Source organism: Haemorhous mexicanus, chromosome 2 (genome assembly GCF_027477595.1).
Source record: "Haemorhous mexicanus isolate bHaeMex1 chromosome 2, bHaeMex1.pri, whole genome shotgun sequence".
Taxonomy (NCBI): domain Eukaryota; kingdom Metazoa; phylum Chordata; class Aves; order Passeriformes; family Fringillidae; genus Haemorhous; species Haemorhous mexicanus.
This window is the reverse complement of record NC_082342.1, coordinates 30,227,836-30,243,827: the sequence shown is the minus strand read 5'-3', so window position 1 is coordinate 30,243,827 and position 15,992 is coordinate 30,227,836. Positions and strand designations below refer to the sequence as shown.

The window sequence follows — 15,992 nt, the reverse complement described above, 5'->3', positions numbered from 1 at the left end:
CATAACTGAAAATTTTAGAAGGCATAACTGAACTGCTTGTTCAAGCAGCAACATAATATTGATATTGTGGGTACAGTCAGACCAAGAAAGATCCAACAGAAACAACTACAGAAGGTATATGCCACCTACATAATCCTTGATGGAGCTCAAGCTTTGAGCTTTATTCTTCTGCTCATAACAGGTGCAAGGAACCAACTGCCCTTTTGGCTTTATAGTTTCAAATGTGAAGTTGTTTTTCACATCTTTTCTGATCCTTTTCCTTTAAACTAAACTACTCTATTTCTTTTGCTTTCTCTTCTGGTGCACCATTTCCTTCACTTCTGGTTAAATTCCTATTTAGTCTCTTATGTTTTTGGTCGGTGTTCCATTTCTTGCATTTCTGAACTTTCTCTACTCTTCTTTCTTGCACAGCAAAGCGTATGGGTGTTTTGTTGTGTCCCGGCCCGTAAAAAAACTTCTCTGGCTAATAAACCCTCTTAGTCACTTCATGTTGAAGACCACCCAACACTTGTTTGCTGTAAACTGTTAAATTGCAGGAAGAGGAGATAATTTTGACTTGAAAACATAGCTGTCTAGTCACTGAAAAAAAACCCCCCGGGGTTCCAAAGCGAGCCCTACTTGACTTGAATGTGGCTACTCCAAATTCTTGCAGTAGTGTCATCAGACAAAGCAGGTTCAGTCCACCTAGGACAAAGCTATTTTTCAGTCCTTTGTTAAATCCAAGCACAAGCCATTCCAGGGTACTGCAGAAAACGATCTCCCAGGTGCAAGAATGAATTCTACATCTTAATTATGAATAAAGTTTCAACATCACCTCACACACTGTTTGAGGCTGCTTTGGGCTGCTTTTCATCCTTGAGATTTGCTTCCATGTCTTAATTTCTAGGACACACTGCCACAAACAACCAACAGAAAAAGTGGGGGTCTGCATTCCCAGATGTTGCATGTCCTCCTTTTGCCTGCCTTAGGTTTAAAATTTCAAGAACATAATGCTTCAAGAACAAGGTCCTATAGCAAGAGGAAAATCAGACTAATGTAGTAACTACCAAAAAGCAGTTAGGCCATAAGTTACTAGACTTAATATCTTGATGGCCTATCTGAAATCCCAGATACCAGTCACTACCAAGCCTGGATACGCAACATGAAGGACCAAAAGAGAATTAGGTATTGCTAAAGGATGGAAAAGAAAGCACCACAGCCACGCCTGTTTTCTTAAGCCCAACTATTTCCTCTTAAATAATATCATTTTGCTTTGCCAAATGTATAGGACAGCCAGGTAAGAAAGTATCCTGCAGGTTCTTTCTTTCACAATGAAAACTACTCTATGAAACTTTATTGTTTACCCAAACTGTTATTAAACATTATGAAATGTCAAATTATGAAATGCATAAATGCCATTATGAAACCTTTTACAATATGGGAGTTTATAAGAAAATAGCACTCCCTTAAAGACAATCCAGGTACATAACAAACCTATTAGAGCACGGGGATTACTAGGCACTTTAATACAATATATTGTTAGGCTTCACCAAACAAACCCATATGATTTTCATATTCTCCTGAAACTCTGCACTTCTCTGAAGTAGTTTTATTTTACATTATGTAAATTAAATTCAAACTGCTTTATATATTATAGTCTTTTCACTTCTATAGAAAATATCAACTTGACTTTGAGGCTTGGAAGCTTTGAAGCAAGACTCAGATTTTTAATGAACATCTTCCATCTCAGTAAGTACTGAAATTACATAACGATTTCTTCAAGAGAAAACAATGAAGTCTCATACTGTAGTTTTCATTGGGGATGAAAGGTATTCTATTATATGACTCTATTAGTCATGTATCCCACAAGCAAATTAAGATGTCTTTTGATGCCATTACAAAAACGAGTCAATAAGCCAGAAAGAAATAAAGGCTATTTTTCTTTTTAAGAAGTTAGGGGTTGTACTGAATTATGTCAGTATGAAGTGCTTAATCAGATTGTCAATTTGATTCAGATAACATGCAACAAAATTAAATGAAAACTTGAGGATTTTTGCATTGTTGATCACTTAGGAGAAAGTCAGCCAGAAATGTGGATATTGTACATTCTTAGCAGCAAACCCCAACATTAATCTTATTGATCATTATAAGAAATAGCGAAAAATTGATGAATTGATACAAAAAAAGGTGTTTCTACTCTGCCAGAACAGTCGGAAACATTTTATCATTTTTTCCAAATGACAAACCAGGATATAGAATTTTCTGTAGGATATAGCAATTTTTAAAAAATCAGAGGTACTAACTAAAATGCCTAAATCAGAATTTAGTAAGGAAAACTATTTTGCTAAGGTCCTAAAAAAACATGTTATTTACATAAATTATGTAAGTAAAAAAGAGATAAAAAGGAATAACTGAAAGAGGCATTGTCAAAACATTGAACTTTATTTTAGAAAGGAATATATTCTGACTAGCAAATCTTGAAAAGGTATATTTTTCAGAAAATCTCAGCATTCTAAAGTCTAACAATCATGGCCAAAAACTCACTGCATATTAGTAGAATACTACAATGTTAAAATAATTTAGAATGCTATAACATCTAAAGTATTAGCAAAAACTCTCAGATTACTTAAAATCATCTGTATTATGTTAATTGTGTTCCTCTAGAAAAAAGAAAATATAATTTTGAGAACACTTCTTTCTGCCTCTGCTTTGTTATTTTTGTTTTTTCTATTTTTAGCATGAAAAGTTTCCTGGAACACTGTTGCTGGTGGTGAGTGGGAAGACCTGCTGAAGGGTGGAAAGTAAATTGCATTTTTGTCAAAATGAGAAACAGTTATTCCAATTATTTAGTCGTGCATTCATAGACATCAAAACTGCAATTAAACTTACACTATGGCTTTTCCCTTTATACAGATAATCTTAAATATGAACAAGCACAGAAACTGTGTGCTCCTTATGCCCAGCACTGCCTGTCAGAATTCTGTTTCTGGTTGATACAGAAAAAAAGGTTGATACAGAAAAAAAAACATTAGCTTGAGCTGCCTTGCAGAATCCTACCAAAATTATCAACAGAGTCCAGGTTCCACGGAAATACGGAAATCTCACAAATTTATAGGAAAAGAGGGAGATAAAACATGAAGGAGCATTAGCTTGGGAACATGAGTAGCTGACAGGAAGCAAGCCCAGTAGCTGCAAGACACGCCAGTCATGGTCCTGGCCCAGCCTTCTGCTCTCAGTGACTCCTGAGAGACTGCCACTGTCTTACACCCAATTTACAGTGAATTGCCCCAACATGGACGAATTCAGCTGCTGAGAAAGTTGATCACCTTCTTAAAAAGGTAATGGCTATCAGAAGTCTGCCTTTTCACTGCAGTGATTATGGTTTTTTTCCTGACTCCAGGGATTTTCTGCAGCATCCTCTGGTGGTTTCAGTACCTTCCACTAATTTATGCTATTTCCTTCAGCTGGTCATTCCTAAGAGCTGTTCTCTTGGCACTGCCACCCGATAGACTGGGCAGCATCCCTGGTAATTGCCAATGACTGGCTGATGTGATGTCAGGTCCTCTTTCAAAGCAGCTCTTTGAAAGGATTCCTCTAGAGAGGAATCTCTGGTCTGTGTAGCCTTCAACGGATATTCACAACAGGGGAAAACCACTGCCTAAGCCCTTCCTTTCCTTCTTGACTTCTGCAGGATTTCTTCATTCCACCAAAAAAACTACAGCTGCTGAGGGGGCTTCATGACTTTGTATCAGTCCTCCCTCCAGCAGCAAGCACAAATTATTTCCACACAATTAATCTTCTTCCCTCATACTCCCTTAATCTCTTGGTACTTTTTAACAAAAGTAACACAAAACAAAGCACACCACACTCATCTAGTTCCCCCTCCCTCTCCAGTGGTTGAAAATGGACTGAGGTAGCTTCTGGCTACCCTGTACTCTCAGAAAGTGTAAGGTTCTTTTCCATCAGTTTAGTAGAGGATATTCAAGCTGAGATTATTGCTTTAAGTCACAAAATGGACACAGGCAGATTTGGACAGATATTCAGGCAAAGTAATTTGTAGCTGACCTGAAATGCCTAAACAGAAACACAGGTTAAAGCTACTGACAATGAAAGAAAGGAGCTTTTTCCAGCAGATCTACCAAAGGATGTAAGTTATGAGCTATTTGGCCTCTGGAGGTATTTAATCTTCTTCCTGGGTCTATATATAAATTTGGAGCTCATCAGCACTGTAAGACATGTAACAATAAACATGCACAATAGCAACAATTCATGCAGTCTGCCATCCACATCATGTGATGTGTTTTCAGCAGATGGTTGTGCAGTTCCCCAGATAGATGTGAACTGGGTCTGTGCATAGTAATAACATTTCCTCTGCTACAGGGGGTGTTGTTATATACCAGGAAGCCCAGGAAGGCAAAAACCCAAGATGAATTCCATTATTATGAGTTCCAATCTTTAACTTCAGCTCTCATTTTAACTTACTTGCAGAGTATGCAAAGTCTGTAGGGCCAATGTAAGAGCACAGGAAATACTTTAAATTACTAACTGGCTGACTAAGAGTCAAAAGAAATAGAGAGCAGTTCAAAACATCTGGAGAGTTCCTTCCTTTCAGGGTCTTGGTGATACTAATCACAACATGAGTATTTCTCCTATTCATACTAGATTCCTCAAATACCATAGAAGATAATTTCAAAAATTTCTAGCAGCCCTGCACACACAGATCCTAGTGGAAAGTGAATGAAACATGCCTTTGAGATTGATACTTGTAGTCAACCTGGTTTTTTAATAATGTGGTTTAGTTTTAATTTAAAATAAGAAAATTCTTCTCTTTCACATATATTTTCTGCTAGCAACAGTCAACTTTTATTTTGAATTAAAATCAGTTTATCTGTCCTATTTTATGTTTTAATTACTTACATAGAAGAAAGTAAAGCAGAGATAAAAACACCTGAACACAAATTGCATTGCATCCTGGTGACAGCATATCATTGTTTTTTAGGAATATCTGGACACAAGAGGAATATTAAGGTAAATTATGTTCTCAAAACACTGCATTAACAATTCTGTCTCTGGATATCTCCCAGAGTATTATACAGACTGCTCAAATATTTGTTGTTTTAAGACTATAGGGCATCCACTGCAAATAAAGGTGATGACAGGACTGGGTAGATGAAGAATATCTATCTATCTAATGAGAAATGTAAGAATTAAAACTTAATTGTATTTTTCCACCAAATTGAGAGCTGAATGTGACTATTCTGTTAATAACTACTCCATGAATCATCTCTACCAATAAATTTTAAGTTAGCAATGAAAGTCACAAACTATTTACAATTGAAAACTGTGAAACAAGTCACTATTTAGCTCACACACCACTGTGCCTATTTCCTGACTGAACAACCAATACCTGCAGACAGTAGGATTACCTGAAGATATTACTTGAGCTTACACCTCATATCTGTAGAGATCAATGTTTTCAAGAAAGACAGTAAAATGAATTGCTTTAGATGAGGCAATCCAATATATGCTCCTTACAAAGAAACATGAATGAAAAATGGAGTCAAGACAGTGGTAACAGGTACTTTCTAGACTTCTGCTTCCCAACGTTCCTTTCAAGTCTGGTATCTCAGACTATTCATCTTACCCAATCCGTCCAGAGAGCAGTTTTATTTGTCTTTGTTTTATACTGGTTTAGATACAAGTATTCATCACACTCACTGCTGCTTGTACAAAAGCAAAAATTTAATTTGTGGATTGGAATGTAAGAAATGAACCTCTAAGATTCCTCTCTTCTGTTTAATACTGATTTAATCTGATTTCTTCAAATTAACTACCACTTGAGCTAGAACAAATTACTATAAGATACCTCTTGATTTAAAGAATTTCAGTGATAGGAGATTCTGTACAAATGCTGAGGTACAGCAAATCAGGATTCCACCTCTAAACTGTAATTTCAATACAAATTATCCTAAGCAAAGTATACTTCTAGCTATTTGTGAACATCCTACATATAATTAAGACATCCTCCTCTCCCCCACCCCTACTTCAATTTCTGCAAATTCTGTGTAGAAGAATTGTTAAGAAAACGTTTTCACTTTAGAGTCTCATTTAAGGCCAATAGGCTTAAATAGTGCTGAGATATCTAACACAGTTATTTATTTTGACAAAGCAAAAAAGCTTATGCAGCTATTTTCCATCAAATTATTTAGATATGTCATATGGCTGGTGGTCCACTGCTGCTTTCAAAGTGTTTAAGATAGAAGCATTTTTCATTGTGTTTCTTACCTGAAATATTATACATAAGAAATTTACAAGAATGAGAAACAGGAATACAAGAAGCTACCCCCCCCCCCCAAAAAAAAAAAAGAAACAAAAGACCACCAAACCCAAAATCATAAAGTTTTAAAAAATGCAGCTGGAAAACAATTTCTTTCTCAAGATATTTTGGTTCTGTCCATTTTTTTCATTGGATCTATTGGCACATTCTGAAGCATTCTGTTTTTTATAAATTGGGACTGATCATTAATCCTTTAAAGTGTTAAAAATGAAAATACAAAGTTCAAGGTAAAGCACTATTAATAGTACATTCTGTTTCTTTTTTCCCTTCTTTTCTGTTAAAAAAAATGAGAATAAAAGTAGGCTGTTCCTGTGTTTCTTCAAAAGCCAGAACTTTCAGTGTAAACCTTCTGGACATGGGAAATAACCCTAAAAGCCTGAAGTTAGACTCATTCTTGACTTGTGAGCTTAGTATTTAAAATGACTTTGCAGTCACAGCTGTAGTTAATAGCTTACAGCCTTTAAAAATACTTGTTTTAGGAAATGCTCATGTCAACCCCAAAGGACATCAGTGTAGTAACTATATGAACATTTGTAATGGGTATCGACATAAATTATTTACAAGCAGTTAACTCAAAAGAACCTAGAACAATTCAGAAAAAGCATGTTCAGAAATACATTAGATCCATTTTCCATTTGATTAAAGTAGTAAACCCAGAGATTTCCCTTGAATGAAGAGTTAATTTATGTATTTAGATAAAATCTTATGAGGTCATTATGAATTCTTTATAAGGACAGTCAAAGTCTACAGCATGCCACAGGACCTTTGGTTTTTCCTGGTTTTCTTTTCTTTCTTTCTTTTATTTACAACTCCACAGAATGTCACCCTGGTCTGTCCAGCACACCATAACACATACAGAAAGACAGCTGCACTATATCTTCCTGTGAGATACAGGCACTGAAATTCCCACCCTCAATAACTCCAAGGCTAATTGCAATAGCACTGCAGCAAGTTATGGGCATTATTGGAGCTCAAGAAAAAGTTAGAAGTCATTCTTGAAATCCAGGTGTGCAAGGGGATGTACAGCTTTTGTAGCCTGTGCTATGGATAATTTGTTTCATTTTCAGAACGACAGAAAATTACCTTTCTTCCTCTTGGGCAAATGCACAGCAAAGAGACGCTCTTTTGTCAACTCCCTTTTATGGTTTTGACTGCAAATTCATTGGAGTGTCTTACCTGTAGGAGCAGGATCACTGACAGTGACACTTTCCCCCTGCCTAGATCTTTAGTATTCCACAACAGTAATGCTGTGGATTGAACAGGTGTAATATGAACACTTGGTCTCAAGAAAAAGAGATGAGGAAATTACATGGAAACGTGCTTCCTTAAATAGAAAAAGAGGCTGGAAGAAACCAGCATACTTTTCATTGACTTCTAATTTGTTTCTGATGCTGACTCAAGGTCATTACACAACAAAAATGAGAATATAAGTTCCACAAAATCAGTGAGGTGAGCAAATTAATGAAACAGGGGTGAAAAACTCTTGCTCTCATCTTCAGGGGAAAGACAATGTACATGATTTTTCTCTTGTCTACTGGCTTGTGAAATCACTATTTCATATTTGTAATATTTCACTTGTCCTTCATAAATTTCTTTGAAGGTTAAGTAAAAATGAGGCTGTAATACCAAACACAGTGACAGCGATGGGCAATACAGAGCACAGTAAGAGCCACTAAGTTTCTTAGCAATGAAAGAAAGCCAAATAACAAAGGCTGGAAGGGGAGGATGATGTTCTCAAAAGAGAAAGTTTTTGACTTATTTATTTCATTGATTTTGTAGCATCTGCACTAAAAAACCCCAAACACCTAAGGGTAGAGTTTCTCTCATCCCTTCATGCAACACTGAATACATAAATCAAAAAAGCATTTTTTGGTTTCTAATCTCATAGTTCCAAAAAATGTAAACTGGGACCTAGCTCAAAGATGAAAGGTTGAAACTTGTCTTTTGTTTAACAGCTTGACTTTCACAGAGCTGTTAGAAAAGTAAACTAAAGATATGTTGGTATTCCACCCTCTGCTAGCTGCAGCATACACAAATCTGTGTTTATCATACATTCTTACTAAAATAAGTTTAAACCCAATTTTATATCAGTATCAATCAAGTTATTTTGAATGACACGCTAAAATCAGGATAAGACTGAAATACTGAAATTGACTTCAAAGAAAAAATAATTTTACATGTGTATGCTTTTTCTTTGTATGCATGCTTTTTTCCTTAACAGCTTCCATCAATTAAAATCATGTAGACTTATTGGAGACCAGCTGTTCTCATTTGTTGCGCTTCAGTAGACAGGGACTCTGTGATTAATGGTCCTTGTTTTTCTGCAATCTGCAGTCTCTCTTCTCTTCCTGCTCATGTACTGTTTAATGATATAATCTCAACACTGACATTACTAGCTCTCTTTCTGATTTACTGGAATAATGCCCAGAGTTTATTGTGACAGAAGGAAAAGTATCCTAAATCATTGCCTTGGGTTCATGCTCGAAGCTGACATGTGTCTGGGCAGGAAAGAGGTGGTGTGGTTTCCAAGAACCAAATTACTTACTGCAACTGAATGGGTGACTGTTCTTCACTGCTCTAAGATATGACTGGAAATCTAATATAACAAAGGTCAAAGGAAAGATCTGAACAGAACTCTGAAAGATGTCTCAAAACTCTAATCTGGAAACTTCAAAAGAGAAAACCATGTAATTCCCAGAACTACATTAGAACTGTAACAAGAAAATTCCGATTGATAGTGTAGACTGTTTATTCTGCCTGAACTTGCACACATTTTATAAGACTTTTTTTTTTCTGTTGTCTAATATGATGCATTTTTGTATTACAGTATTGGGCCTCTCATTTGTTATGACTGAAACCATGAAACAGCTGTTCAATGCATAGCTGTGAGTATATATTTTAAATTTTGCTATCCAAACCTGGCCTCAGAGCAATTTGGCAACATAGCTGCTATGTGAAAACAACATAACGTTACCCTGTGTTTTCTCAAAAAAGCATAAATCCACCGACAAAAAAGCTTTATTTTTTACAAAGCATTAGAAACAACTAGCACACTGCTCAGCATATGATGTAAGGTTTGACAGCATATAACAACATTACGTCTCTTGCTAAGGAATCTTTTCCAGAAGGAAGAAACCCAGGCAAACAATTACATGTGGCCAGGTGACATAAAATTCAAATAAACCAGGACACGTTTCTCTTCCCTATTGAAGGAAAAGTAAAAGTTCACAAAGATTTTTTTTTTTTAATGGAATTTTGAAGAGATTGTCGGTTTTTTTCTCAGAGAAATAATAGAAGGAACTACAGCCAGAGAGACCCAAAGAAAGATGTAGATTGGAAAAGTGGGGTTTTTCAGGTCAGAGAGCCCTGTGCTGTTGTTAAGTCCTCAGGTAATTATGCCAGCTACACATTTTTCTCCAGAAGCTCTATGGGCCATGATGGCTTCATGTGTGCACGTGTTAAGTGATTGGCTGTACGTCATCTTTCAGGGTTTTTTTGCCCTTCTGCTTTCAAAGACAGCTGCTAGCTCTAAGAGTTATTCCGATGTAGCATATTAGGTATTTTGCCCTCAGAGAAGTTGTTTAACAAACACATATAAAAGCAGATACTGTGGCATAATGCATTTAAGGACTTTTTAAATTGAAATGAAACTGATGATAATAATATTGGCAGAATCCTGATGGACTAAAAGTTTGGGGAAAGGCTGTAAAAGCCACCATTTAGAAAGAAAAGAGATTCTTAAATTCAAGTTTGGATCTGGACATACAGAGATCCTTCTAATATTCTAGAATGAAAAATATGACCAGGATTTCTGTGATCTTCATTTAGAGTAACATTTACCCTTGTGTAATTTAAGCATAAAGAAACCAAACTGGTTTTAGAATAGCCATCTTAAGCTCTTGCAGCACTTTTTCTGCAGTGGCACCAACTCTCAGACTGCATTACAAATATCACCCAAGATGGTAAGCATAAAAAATTAAACCTGATAAAATTAGGCAGTGATGTTATCTCTGATGTTCTGACTGTAGTGTTATTACTACTTGCTCACCTATACTTAAAAATACATACTAACCAAGGTTTGGAGTCCTTCAAAATGTTTCTCCTTCAAAAGGAAAAATTTTGAAAGTTATAGTAAAATATGGAAGGTAGGTTCACCAAAGGTAGGCTATACCAGAATATTCCAATTATAGCAAATACAGCATATGTCAATATGCTCAATATAGCACTTGTAGAAAAAAACATCACTATAAAATTGTTTTTAATGTCTAATTTACACTTGGTTTTACTGCAAAAGGAAATTTCTTTATTGGATATTTGAGAGATTATCAAGAATTACTTTTACAGCTGTTGTAATTTCACAAGTGATCTTGGTACTAATACTAATGAAACCTCTGAGGGACACAATATTACAGAGGAAGGACAATCAGCATGAGTAAAGTACAAGAAATTGAATTAAATTTGAAATGCAAAGGGCACAGCCTCAAACTTCAGAGAACTTCCATTTTAGGGTTAGAGCTCATGATCAGAATTGATGGAAAAAGATAATTTCGATTTTGCTTGTCCTGCTTTGCTTCCACTATTAAAGGCTTGCACTGAAAAGCAGCACATTCCCTGCCAGCTAGATATACATTAGGGAAGAAGTGTAATGGGTGTATTAGTCAATCACAGCAAGACCACAAACACTGGTAAGATGAAGCCACATGAAAGGAAGATGCCATTTTTGCATGCATCAGTAAACATATTCCTGCAGAGATTACAAATGAAAATGGTATTGTCAATGGCCACAGCACAGATGGGACCCTATCTAGAATGTGCTTCCTTGATGAATCATCAGCTCAGGGAGAACTGATATGAGGAAAAAGGCCCAAAGAAAAGAAAAGGTAATGAAGACAAAAAAGTTGTAAAGGAAAACAGAGAATCTTGATTTTTGTAGTGAAAAAACCCTAAAAACCAAACCAACACGGAACAATTTTCCTGCAGAGCAAACAGTGGATCTCAGCTTGAGTAGTTACATAACAGTGCAAGGCCCTGGCTGGGGGACTGTTGCCTGTGGAGGAGTTGGTGATCCACACACGAGTGACTCCAGGCAGGCTCCAGGGGCTGCATGAGCAGCGCGCTCTCCAGGCTGTGTGGAGCTGCACGTACCCCTCGGAAGCTGCACAGACACAGCCGGCTTGTTGTCACTGAGAAGCCTGCAGGCAGCTCCCACATGGTGGTTGCACCAACAGTGCACAAGGAAGTTTTAGGGTTAATGTCCATCTGTTTGATAGTGGGAATAATGCACACAAGACGTCTCCTTACAAGAAAATCCTGCAATAACTTGGATGACAAAAATGGGGTGAAACTTTCTATGGACGGGTTACCTACTCACTGAAGGCCTGTGTGACCATGCCCAACTCAGGGCTCCCAGCATCTACAAGGATGCAAGATCCCCTGTGCTCTTCTGCCATTCTTTGTATATAATAAATAGCATTTTGAATGCTAATTTCTAGGGCCTTGTGTACCTTTCTTCCTGGGAGCATAAGGGACCGGCAAAACATTAATGTAAAACATCATCAGCTTGCTCATTTAACAAAGGGAGGTATATGAATTCTCTAGTGTGCAACTGAGGGAACCAGACTGAGGAGGTCCCTTCAGCTCCACTCCACTAGAAGGCTCATATATTCATAAAAAAGAAAATTTTAAGGATCATTTGAATTTTCATTCTATTTCAGCAGATTGCACAGTCTTACAAATCTATCAAATCAAACCTGTTGATTCTTGGTATCAATGACCAAATCTGTGTTTTGCATTTTTGCTCTTTCCTGATTGTTTAGCTAACCTAAATATCCCAAAATGCTTTTGCTTGATTTCTTTTTACGACCAAGACAGTCTTGATTTCAACTAGGTTGCATGATACTTTCCAGGATGAGCTTATGGCTCTCATTGACCCTCCAGGTCAAGTGCACTATGAAACTTTCCATAACATAAGAGGTGAAAAAAGACTCTGGTGGGGTGGTTTTTTTTTTTTTTTTTTTTGTTGGTTGGTTGGTTGGTTGGTTTTTTTTAATAACTGAGAAAGCAGAGGCATGTGGTAAATAAATACACTAACAAGATTTGGGTCAGTCTCACTGAAGAATCTTTCCAGCCTTTTGTCCTTCTGAAGTGACATTTGCCGAAGTTCATTTTCCTCCCCTGCAGCACTAAGGTAGAGTCCCCTAGAACAAAGGTTTTTAAGAGCTTCAGGAATCTTCTCAAGCTCTAGAATTGCTTGAAAACACTGGGTTTTGAAACCCCTGAGAATCATTCTTTCAAAAGTGACAAATGCTGATGCCAGACCACACTACATATATAAAACCAACCAACCACTGCCAAAACCAACCACAACAAAAACAAAACCCCTAACAAAAACCCCTAGAAGAATGCTTTGTAAAATCTTCATCAAGATGTGGAAGTGAATGCCAATCCCACGTCTTCTTTCAGTTTCCTCATTTCTTTCCATCATCAATCTGATAAAATTTACATCCTTTCCAGAAACTGGCATGTTTTTATGGTGAAATGTTGCTTTATATTTGGGTTCTACGGTTCTTTGCAATAGTTGAATACCACACCGTGTAATCAGAATCTGTTTTGTCGTACACCGTGCAACTGTACAGAACCTTGCTTGATGACAGCCTCTGACCAATTTGAAAGTAAATAAAAAGAGTTTGCAGCTATACACTATTAACCAGGAGGTTCATTTATGAGCAGGCAAGCTATCACAGGAATCCAGTTCCTTGAACAGGCAGTGAGACAGAGAATCTACTTTAACTAGCCCACAAGTTCCCTAATACAAATGACAGACACAGGTACTGCTGTGACTGCACAGCCAGTCACCAGTATTCACTCAATAGCCTCTTGCTGTCATTTTGATGAGGTTTATCTGAAAAGGAGAGAGAAAGTACTTAAAATGCTCTCAACACAGGACACAAAACCCTGCAAAGATACAGCAAGGCAAATAAGATTCCTTACTGTCAGAAAAGAATATAGACTCAAGAAGTTACCTTATTTAAAAACACGCATTTTTTGTTTTGGGTTTGGTTTGTTTTAATTTGTTTCCAAGCATTTGGAGTAATACTCTCATTCATCTTGTTCAAATACAGCAAGATCTCAACTGTAGGAGTCAAATTTCTAATTAATAGTGAGTTACAGTTAACAGAACTGCTCTAGAAGTCGCCCACTTAAAAGGCTCCTCTCGCTCTGTGCCAGCATACCTTAACACTGAAGAAAGTGCTAAGAGTCTCAAAGCCAGTTATACAGATTGTGTGACCTGGTGACTCCCCTTAGAAAGGCACTTGTGGCATTCTTATGGCATTGGTGCAGAGTGCACGCAGATGGAATGAAAGACCCAACACTCTGTGTCACACTATGCTCATGTGTGCTGCTGTAAGTCATTGGCTAAGCTGCTGCAGCACTGTTGGCTCCTTTGTCACACACCAGTCAGCAATGGCTAGAAGAAGAAAGAGAGAAGGGCTGTCCCCTGTGTCAGCCAACACAACTGAACCAGCTCAGCTTTGGAATGACAGGATATGAACTGTGTTCATAAGTGAAACAAGCACCTGCTGGCTTAGATCTAGATTTTACCCTGCAATCCTGGCTGATTTTCCTACCCCAGCTGCACTTAAATTAAATGGGAATCTGCAAGCTGCTGTATATTTAAAGCTGTACTTGCTAAAGTCTGCTGTGATTATATTAAAAATAATGAAGACCTGTAATAGTTTGCAGTGGTTTTGTTTAATCCTAATGTTGTTTGCAGCAGATAGAGACAGTGTCTAGTTCCAGTAGCTAGATGCCAAAAACCGATGCCATGTGAAGGCTGACCTAAACCAGAGACCAGACGGAGCTAAAGAATAAAGTAGGTATTTATTAAGAGGCCTCAAACAGATCCACCTTGGGCAGCACAACCAAAATGGCCAGAAAATGAATGACAGGTCCCAGGGTCTAACACTTTTATAAGTTTTGGTCCATTAGCATACTGGAGTTAATTGTCCATTTACAGCTTTAGCCCATGAAGTCCCATCCTTAACTCTCTTTGGTCCACCGCTGTTTATGCTCTTGGGCTTGAGATCTGGATCACCTGTCCTTCGTCCCCAGCTAAAGAAGGAATTGTTTTGTTTACCTAATCAATGGAGAGAGCTTGCTATCCCCTAAGATGAAGCCTAGACTTACACATTAAAGCGGAATAGAACTTGGAAAATATAAAAACTAAAACCTGAGGGAATCAGCTGAGTTATTTACTTTGCCTAAAATGCCTACTGAAGATCAATCTGGCATCTCCTATGACATCAAGGAAGGAAAAAGAGCTACTAACATATGGAAGGTGTCCACAATTTTGACCTTCGAAAACACTGAGGTAATTCTTATAGAATGTTTACAGAGTTTAAAATGTTTTACCTGTCTACCCTATTTGTAAAAGAAACCATAAATCATGTATTATCAACCATATGCTACTGTCAAACATGTCTTTGAGTAACTGTCCTATCATTACAGCTCTTGGTATGGAGCCAAGCTCTGAGACACTTTGCTCACAGTGGTATTTTCTTGAAAGTTCTTAATGCATTGTATTACATTCCAATTATAGCAGTAGAAATCTAAGATGATTACTTAATAGAAAATAAATATATACTTTTTAGCAAAATTTGTATAATTTGCTTAAGTCCAAAAAACGCCAGAGCATTACACCGTAAAACAGAAGATATCTGTTTGCCATTAAGTCTCTTTAGTGTTCCTTCTACACTTGCTCCAAAGAGACACTACGTAAAGGAACAGTGAATTATGAAGTATTATTGCTAGTGCTGCATCAACATTGGTTTAACAGGAGGTCAGAAGAAGAAAAATCTGGAGAAGCCCCAATGGCTATAAAGGTGCAGTTTGTTAGTGAATTATTATTCATAAACCATTCAGTGTCTTAATACTGAATCTTACCTATTAAGTCAAAGACTACTGCTTTTAAGTGTTCTTTGCTCTTTACAACTATGTTTTTACCAACATCCAAAGGAAAGATCAAACATTTTTACTTTTGTGGGAGGGAGAGAGGGGATATATGTATGTATGCACCTGGGGAAACTTGATTCAATTAATTGCAGAAACCTATACAGAAGCACTGCTAAAGAGCAGTTTTAGTCCATTATCCTGAAATCTTAAATGTCAAGAAGCAGAAGCAAATTGCAAATTAAACAATTCAACTACATGATGACTGATGCATTGTGAGTAACAGTCAAAGACTTAACATTCACCTAACAGAAACTACTACCTCTATGGTTCATGTACGAAATACCATAAAAACTCAGAATAAACTGATTCTACATGAAAGTTAATTAATCAAAGTCAAATAAAACAAGTGTTTGGAATAATAAAATCTTCATCATCAGAAGCAGATAAAATATTAGAACTTAAATGCATTATATTGCATCACTTCATGAAGTTAATCTCCCACCTGTTAAAAAAAAAAAAACAACCAACTAAACCAAACAGTGTAACAAGGAGACAATAAACACTGGATGAATAAAACTAAAATTTTTTAAAATCCTGAAAAGAGACATGCAAATGGAAAAATTTGAAGGATTCACATGCTCCATTTTCATCGATAAAATGCACCTGAACAATTATGTGTTTGGCTCTGTGAAAGCTACCTAAATCTAAAATTCAGTTTATTATA

At 36.9% G+C, this 15,992-nt stretch overlaps 1 protein-coding gene across 1 annotated transcript in view; it reads right to left on the bottom strand.

Annotated features, from left to right (window-relative positions):
* Positions 1-15,992, bottom strand: part of STXBP5L (syntaxin binding protein 5L) — a 185,514-nt gene that overhangs the window by 96,213 nt on the left and 73,309 nt on the right. The gene's annotated exons all lie outside the window — the stretch shown is intronic.